This window comes from Macrotis lagotis, chromosome 6, assembly GCF_037893015.1.
Source record: "Macrotis lagotis isolate mMagLag1 chromosome 6, bilby.v1.9.chrom.fasta, whole genome shotgun sequence".
NCBI classification, from domain to species: Eukaryota; Metazoa; Chordata; class Mammalia; order Peramelemorphia; family Peramelidae; genus Macrotis; species Macrotis lagotis.
The window spans coordinates 65,338,152-65,346,914 of NC_133663.1; the positions used below are offsets into that span (position 1 = coordinate 65,338,152).

The following is an 8,763-nucleotide window of genomic DNA, read 5'->3' on the forward strand; positions in this document are numbered from 1 at the left end:
CTCTTACAGGGAGTGTCATCTCCCACCCCATTACCTTTCTTTACTATTTATCTCTTGCAGTTTGTCTTTCTTTGGGGGGCAACCCAATCGGGGGACCATCCTCCAAACTCTCCTGCTCCTATCCCTTCTCTACTACTTAACTTGAGAATTTATAATTGCCTATCTTTCTGGGAAGGCAGCTGGCTCTGGGGGAGTCAGATTCCCCCAAATAACCTCTCAATCTTTTTTCCCTCTTAGCTATGCTCTTATCAGTCCAACTTGTGGCTGTTTCTTCTTTACTTAGCTCCACTATTACTGAAACTCTCCAAAGAACTTAACCTGTGAGCTTTTTGTATTAGTTTGTGGAGCTTATGTGGTAATTTTAATTGTTTGTATAACCTCTGAATTAAAATTTAAGCCTTTCTTACCCTCTGTCTGTGAGATTGATGAGTTTTTCATCCTCAAATGAACTCCCTTGCCCTTATCCTCTTTTCTCCATCTTTAACTTCACCCTGTATGCCTCAGTTTCCTCATCTGTAAAATGAACTGGAGAAGGAAATGGCAAGCCACCCTAGTATCTTTGCCTAAAAAATCCCAAATAGGATCACAAAATGTCAAACAGGACTGAAATGACCGAACAACACTAACAAATTATCTTTATTTTCCAGATGAGGAAATGAGGCAGAGATTTAAGTGACACAGCCAGTATGGTTCTGAGGCTGGATTTAGATTCATATTTTCCTGAATCTAGAGCCTCTAACCTAGATGTATGAAACATTTGAATAAAAACAATGAACTATTCAGTGGAAAAGATGAGATCATCAAGTGAGACAGATTGAAAATAGATTGAGGGCAGCTAGGTGGTACAGTGGATAAAGCACGGGCCCTGGAGTCAGGAGTACATGGGTTCAAATCCAGTCTCAGACACACCAGCCCTGGAGTCAGGAGTATATGGGTTCAAATCCGGTCTCAGACATTTAATAATTACCTAGCTGTGTGGACTTGGACAAGGCACTTAACCCCATTTGCCTTGCAAAAATCTAAAAAAAAAATAGATTGAAATAGAGTGAAGGGGGGGGTGCAGCTAGGTGGCACAGTGGATAGAGCACTGACCCTGGAGTCAGGAGTACTTGAGTTCAAATTATTTAGCTATGTGTCCTTGGGCAAGCCACTTAACCCCATTGCCTTGCAAAAAAAACTAAAAATAAAATAGTGAAGAGGACCTTGGCCAATATCACTGGGCAAGACAAGGATGGAAGACCAGCAGAGGAGACTGAGGAGAGGCACTATATTTGATAATTAAATGATTAACAGTAAACTTATTTCATTCTTAAATTGTTTAGGAAACTTTCTTTCTTATCGTTTCTATTAAGGTAAACTATGGACTTGGCTGTACCCAATTATTATGAATTTTAAATGAATAGGTTCAAATTAATGAAGTCTTACAATATCCCAATTAGCTAAGTATTATGCTATATTGAATATTATAAGTCTATTTGTATCTAAGACCAATCATTTATCTTTAAAAGAAATCACACAACAAAACAGATTGAAATTATTCATTTCTCTACCAGAAGCTTTATAAGTATTTCTTGTAATGGCATATTGATGAGTATTTCTTGCAGCAGGGATCTCTCCAGAAGGGCATGACAAATTCTTAAGATCCAGTAGAGTCTTACTGAAAAAAAAAATTGACCAATATATGCAGAGAATTAAAGCAAATTTAGGAATTATTCTATTCACACTTCAAACAGGCACTTAAAGGTATTCCTGTACTTAATTGATTTGTTGTGCAATGATTATGAATAAAATAATGTAGATAAAGGACTTTACAGCCATAATGCTATATATAATTGTGACTGTTTAATTAGTGGAGATTATAGCTAGTGGTCACTGATAACTGAATCTCTAGAGATTTAATGAGTTATTATGAAATGCATTTCAATATATACTTATATACATACACTCATACATACATACATACATACATAAATTTCTTAGTTTGGTATTCAAAACTCTACCTTCCTAGCCTTATTTACATTACTCTCCATTCCCACTCGCCTATGCTCAAGCTAAATGAATCTACCAACTAACATCTTTTCTAACTTAGTCCCTTTACTTATGCCCTTCTCTATGTCTAAGAAATATTTTCCATTTGAAATCCTGTCCATCCTTTGTGGTCCAACTCCAAGACCCTTTAGCTTTCTTTTATCTGTGTACCATTGACATGGTATTTTAAAGTTTGCTAAGTTTTTTAAAAATAGAAATTATCTCATTTTATCCTCCCAACAAGACTTTATTAATCCCACTTAGTGGTAAAGAAAATGAGGCAGAAAAAGCTTAAGTGACTCATTTAGGATCACACAGCAAATCAAGAAACTGCAGACAAATTTAAATTCAGGTCATTCTGACTCCAGGTCTCATACTCTTTCCATTGTTTCATCTAGAATTCTTTGAAGTGATTCCTCTTCTTAAAGATGCCTTCCATTCCTTGGAGTTCCCATTACTTGTACACTCTGGTTTTCATTACATTTGTTTGCCTCTTGATTTTTCTTCTGCAACCTCATTCCATTATACAATTTATCCAATTTTGTCTCTCTCAATGTCCTGCTCAATAATAGCTTCTTAATAAAACTTAAATTGAACTGAACTGAATAAAAATGAATTCAAAGCTTAGGATAACACAGACCCATAAACTAATACCCTTGAGTAAGGCAGAAGATACTAGCCAAATCACCATCTGGAAAATGGAAGAGTATTAGGAAGAAATTAGAGGAATTGATTAATTTTTTTCTTCTTCTGTGTCAATCTTAGATACGACAGGTGCACACTTATGTGATAATCATTTATTTTAGAGTATTCCATTTAAGTGGTCTGACAACAATTAGTCATGAATTCTTACACATGGTACAGATCAAGATGGAGGTGAGAAATAACCTAAACTTTCTAAGAATCCTGGAGTCATTTGACTTCTTCAAAGTTCAGGACACTGAGCCAGGTAACTTATGCTGGAGATTTTCTCTAACATTGAAGACTGTCACTTTGAAAACATTGTATATGTCTATGTGCATAAATGTGCTTATGTAGGGTTTTGATCAGTCATAAGAGAGGCCAGTAATGCTATCACTCTCTTTCTCCTTCCCCACTCACACAAATATGCAATGTTTTCTTAGAGGAAGAAATATTTGCTTCCTAAATAGGGGAGAAAAACATCCATGTTACTGAGAGAAAAGAAAGAAATGAAAACTCAAAGGGGAAAAAAGGAAGAAAGAAAGAATGAAAGAAAGAAAGAAAGAAAAAGAAAGGAAGGAAGGCAGAGAGAAAGAAAAAGAAAAAAGAGAAAGATAAATTTAAAAAAGAAAGAGAAAGAAAGAAAGAAAGAAAGAAAGAAAGAAAGAAAAGGAAGGAAGGAAGAAAAAGGAAGGAAGAAAAAAGGAAAGAGAAAAAGAGAAAGGAAGGTAGGAAGGAAGAAAGAGACAGCAAGGAGAAAGAAAGGGAGGCAAACAGAAGGGAAGGAAAAGGGCAAAAAAGAAAGGAAAAATATACATAAATGACACAAAAGAAGACTGATTAATCTTCTTGAATAGGTTATCAGTTCATGTGTCTAACTTATGGAAAATATGAATGAGTGTCCTGACATACTTGAAGTTATAAGCATGTTGTATAAACAACCATGAATTTTGTGAGGTTCAGCTGAAATGATAAATGTAAAGCACATCTGAGTACTATCTAAAACACAGCTTTTATGACTCTGAATGTGAGGTGCAGTTGTTGCCATTGTTTTTATTGGAAAGGGTTTCTCTATGAAAGGGATGTCCTTTCTGTAAAAGAAATAAACAGTAGAAGAAGCCAAAAGCTACCATTTGCTGCTATTTTGTCTGCAACTTCAATCCTTTTAGCTCTTACTGAAATATAGTTGTGACACCTCCTAACATTCCTCAATGGATAGCATGTTCCTTTTTGCAAAAAAAAAAAAAAGCCAAACTGCCCAAAGCCATAATTTCAAGTCTTAATTGAATACCAGCAATTCAACCATGAGCCTGCTCCCAGAAGAATGGTGAAGTTCTCTGTGGTCTTCAAACAATGGGGATGCGTGGGCAGATGCCATCTGTGGTTCAGAGTAGGGGAAACAAAAAGTCATTTGACCAGGAGGGGATTTCTTACAGATATGATATAATGGGAAAGATCTGAAAGTCATCCATCATGAGGGTGACATAAATCACAACCAACAACAGCCAAAAGCCAGGAGATGTCAGGAACCGCCTGCAGCGTGTCAGTCCCTCTGGCATCAGCACTTTTGTGCATCCTACCAGTTCTCCTTTGTGGCCCCCTCCCCTTCATTGGATGGTGAGGCCCAAAGAATGTTGGGCTTTGGTCCCCTCCCCCCCAACAGTCACGACTACAGGCTTTATTATTGACCACTCCAACAGGCAGTCAAGGCACATTCATCCTTTGACACAGAATGACAATCAATGTTAAGTGAGGGTGCCAACATCGCCAGATGTTGCTGGACTTTGTAAATTATGTTAGCGCAACTGCGCTGTTCCTCGAGGATGGGAACAATACAGGCCAATCAGGGACACATGGATGTTCAGAATTTCTCACATGGACAGCTGGTCAAAGTCTCAGAATAAGGTCTAATATCTCCATCTCCTAATCTTCATTTGCATCCCAGACGTTAATTTTAAGCAATCATCTTCATGAATGAAATAACAATCAAGCCAGATTTATCAAATCAAGTGAACAATTTCAGTCTTTTTCAAAGCTGGGACACCCTGTTCTTGTTCATTTCATTTTACAACAGTTCCCCCCCCCCCACAACTTTTCCTCAAAGTGCCTATAAAATACTTGTTTTCTTTTTCATAAAAACCAAAATTAATTGTTTAATTCTCTTTAGTCATCCTTCTTGAATTATTGGATTGACCTTGTCTCTCCAACAAGACTATGGCCTATTAGGGGACAGGGAATATATTAGGCTGGACATATAGTAGTTGGTCCATAAATACTTGATACAAATATTGATTGATCTATTAAAAAATTGTAAAAAGTTTCCAACAACCTGGAAAGTGATCAGAAACATTATTGGATATCTGGCAAAACTAGGGCTGAAGTGATTCTCAGAGTCATAGGTCAATGTAATCACTTCCTCTGATGGGTAAGTTGTCTAACTCAGGAGAATTATCTAGGCTAACAACCTAAAATCTGCACCCCCATGCAGTTTCTACTTTTACTAAGAGCCAGAGTGTAAGGAGCTTCCTTTCACAAATCATACATTTCTAATTATATCTGGCATTGGCTTCTGGGAAATACATAATGTGCATCCAAGGGGAGCCTATTTCTGGCCAATACTTGCCTGCATATGAAACAATGGGAATTTAATCTGTCTTTAAGAATGAAAGAATTCCAGTGGGTACAACATGACCTGCAAAAATGCACTCTCATTTCCGAAACTAGCACTGCAAGTTCACCAAGAAATAACCATATAATATGGAGATAGAGGAATAGAGTTCTGTTTTTATTTGAATAGCTATAGTTTTTTTATGTCAATGGTTTAGTTACATAAAGTGTTTTCATTTTGCCTAGACTATTATTTTTATTTCTACAAATCAATAAAGAAGTCTCTCTATTGAGTGGAAATATAACCTGCATTGAGGTTATGCTCCCATATAGAAATCCAGACATATTTACTTGGGTTCCTAAAATTTGTATTAGTAACATTGATTTCAAGAACTCTTTGCAGATTGAAATGGTTTTCATTTTGCATAATTTCATGATGGACAAATAAAATAGTTCCTTATAATAATTTATAATTGTTTTGTATAGATTAAATTCTATTCCCATACATGGCCTATATTACCTTACCCTTAGAAGGCACTTGTTTGTTTGTTAATAAATGTGGATTGAATTGGGAAAAAATGAACAGATTCCAAGGTGAATGATACTCTTATTCGAGTCCATTTCATTTGACTTGGAGTAATACCTATTTTTTCCTGGTATATTGTGAAAATTTGATGATCTTTAGAACATAGAACATTTCCTTCTTCCTTCCCTTGCCTTCCCTTCAATTTCCTTCTCTTCCCTTCCCTTTTTCCCTCTTCCCTTCCCTTCCAAGATAGTAGGCACTAACTCAGAAACCCAGGGGAACAAGAGTGTCAGATGTAACTAAGATTTATGGGTTGGTTGGTTTGTTTTTTTTTTTTTCCAGAATGGGATGGTGCTAGATATTCTACAAAGGGCTATAAGAAACTTGGATCATATGAGAACCAACAGTATAGAAGAGGAGATAAAATACAAACTGGGATATGATCAATGCCATATGTTGGATTTGTAGTCCATATAAAGATGACCATGATGGGAAAGAGACCTTTTTTCAAGGAATGTGGATGTTTAGCCTGGGGAAGAAAAGACATATGGGGGACATGAGAATAATTTTCCAGTGTGCAAATGGTTGTCATGTAACCCTAGGGGACAGAACTAGGAGGAACTGTTTTAGTGAGACATATTTTAGTTCAAAAAAGAAAAGAAATTCCCAACAATTAGAGCTCTCCCAAAATAGAATACACTGTCTCAAGATGTACCACTGGAACTCATCAAATGGAAGCAAGATGATCTCTTGTTAAAATGCTACAGAGGAAATGTCAGCTCAAGCATATAGTGAACAAGATGAACTTTGAGGTGCTTTCTCAATGATATTTGGGGATTCTCTATTGTACTTGCTTGTATACTTTGTACTTGGGGAAGAATAAGACAGAAAAGAGAACAAGTTTTACAAATGATCTGAATTATATACTGCAAGTAATATTAGCTTCATCTTACAGATCAATTAATCAATGAGCATTTGAAAGTATTTACAGAGGGGTAGACATTGTACTGCACACTGGAGATCACAAATATTAAAGAAATTCCTGACTTTACATCCTACTAATAGGAAACCTAAGACCCAATGGGATTACTTAGTTTTCCCATGGTCAATCAGCTATTAAGTGTCAGCCATAGGACTGGAAAGTAGTTTTCTCTTTACCCCAGAAACACTACATTGAGATGACTCTATTCTTATTCCAACTAGAACTCCCTCAATGAGCTATGCAAAATAAATCCAGTTGAGCCTTCCAGACATATTTGATTGTCTCTACTGAGCAATTATCACTATTAGGTCCTGCATTCTATTTATTCTAAATTAAATATATTAGAAACTTAAAGAAAATAAAATAAGGGCCACAACAATGAAAGTGATGAGATATGTTATAGTAGATCTATAGGAAAGTATTAAAATATTCACAAACCTCTGCCTTTAATATTTTTTATATTTTTATATTTATTTTATATTTGCATCCACAGGTAGAAATATCTGCCTGTTTTAATTATTCTTCATATAGTCATAAGAAATTAAAAAATGCTTACTAAATCTTGAAATTAATATATCTAAATATCAGATTATTATGTTCTGTTAAGTGGGCTCTTAGAATTAAACAAATTTTATCTTAAGAATGTGTGATTATTGGGGGCGGCTAGGTGGCATAGTGGATAGAGCACCGGCCCTGGAGTCAGGAGTACTTGGGTTCAAATCCAGTCTCAGACACTTAATAATTGCCTAGCTGTGTGGCCTTGGGCAAGCCACTTAACCCCGTTTGCCTTACCAAAAAATCTAAAAAAAAAAGAATGTGTAATTATGTTTTTTATAATACCATTCATCATAAAGAATTTCATTGGAATTACAATTTTTGCAAAATTGGTAATAAGATGGAAATGTTAATTTTCAATAAAACAATGCATATGCTTTTCCAAAGAGCTGACTAAAAGAGAAAATATGAGAATCTTTTAGATAAGTTACATTATAGATTTAATTAAAATTTCTGAAATCCTTGGGATAGTATATTGTTACTTAAGTTATAAAGACAGGCCCCCAAAGGCCATTAAATGGGTTCTGCAAATTATATTTAAAACTCATTTTTTTGCATTTGACAAAGCTTCCTTTTAGCCAAAAATGATACAAAATTTAAGTTGGCATTTAATTCTACTGAGGTAAAGCCTTTTTTTCCCCTTAGTGTGTATAACCACAATAATGAATTCTCATTCAAAGATGCCAAATAACTGAAGAGTAGCAAGGTAGTGCTACTTTAAGAATATGGGTTCAACTTTTGAGATATATGTATGAAGAGAGAAAAACAGAACAGAATATATTTTTTTAGTTTTTTTCAATGGAATGGGGTTAAGTGGCTTGCCCAAGGCCACACAGCTAGGCACTTATTAAGTGTCTGAGGCCGGATTTGAACTCAAGTACTCCAGACTCCAGGGCCCATGCTCTATCCACTGCACTACCTAGCCACCCCAGAACAGAATATTTTTTAAGGAAAATTATTTTTTTCCCAAAAGTTTTGATAAGTAGCAAGTATCTAAGATTCTGTTTAGTTTTCAATGTTTAGATAGATGACATGACTAATAAAACAGGAAACAAAATTCCATAATAGAGGACCATAATTGCTGAAAGCTTTTCCTCTAAGAAAGTTAAGATTATGCTATGGACAAACAGACTTTTCTAAGAAACAATTCTCCTTCTCCTACCAGCTGCCTAAGACCTTCCCTTTTGTTGCCAGTAGCTAGAGGCATCAGTGAAGATTTCCTTTCTTTTATCTGTATAAATGTCAAATGTTTATCACTCTCAACAGTAAAAGTTTAGAACATTTAAGGATATAGATAGTGTGACAATTCAATATATGATTATCTTCTTTTCTTATAATATTTTTTGCTTTTATTTTGCAAGGCAATGGGGTTAAGTGATTCGCC

General features: G+C 35.5%; 1 long non-coding RNA gene across 1 annotated transcript; it reads right to left on the bottom strand.

Moving 5' to 3' along the window:
* Positions 1-1,528: 1,528 nt before the first annotated feature.
* Positions 1,529-4,254, bottom strand: LOC141491675 (uncharacterized). Its single transcript, XR_012469699.1, has 2 exons — positions 4,001-4,254; positions 1,529-1,657 (listed from the first exon to the last, which is right to left on the bottom strand). It is a non-coding gene; the product is annotated as an uncharacterized LOC141491675 (long non-coding RNA).
* Between the last annotated feature and the right edge of the window lie 4,509 nt (positions 4,255-8,763).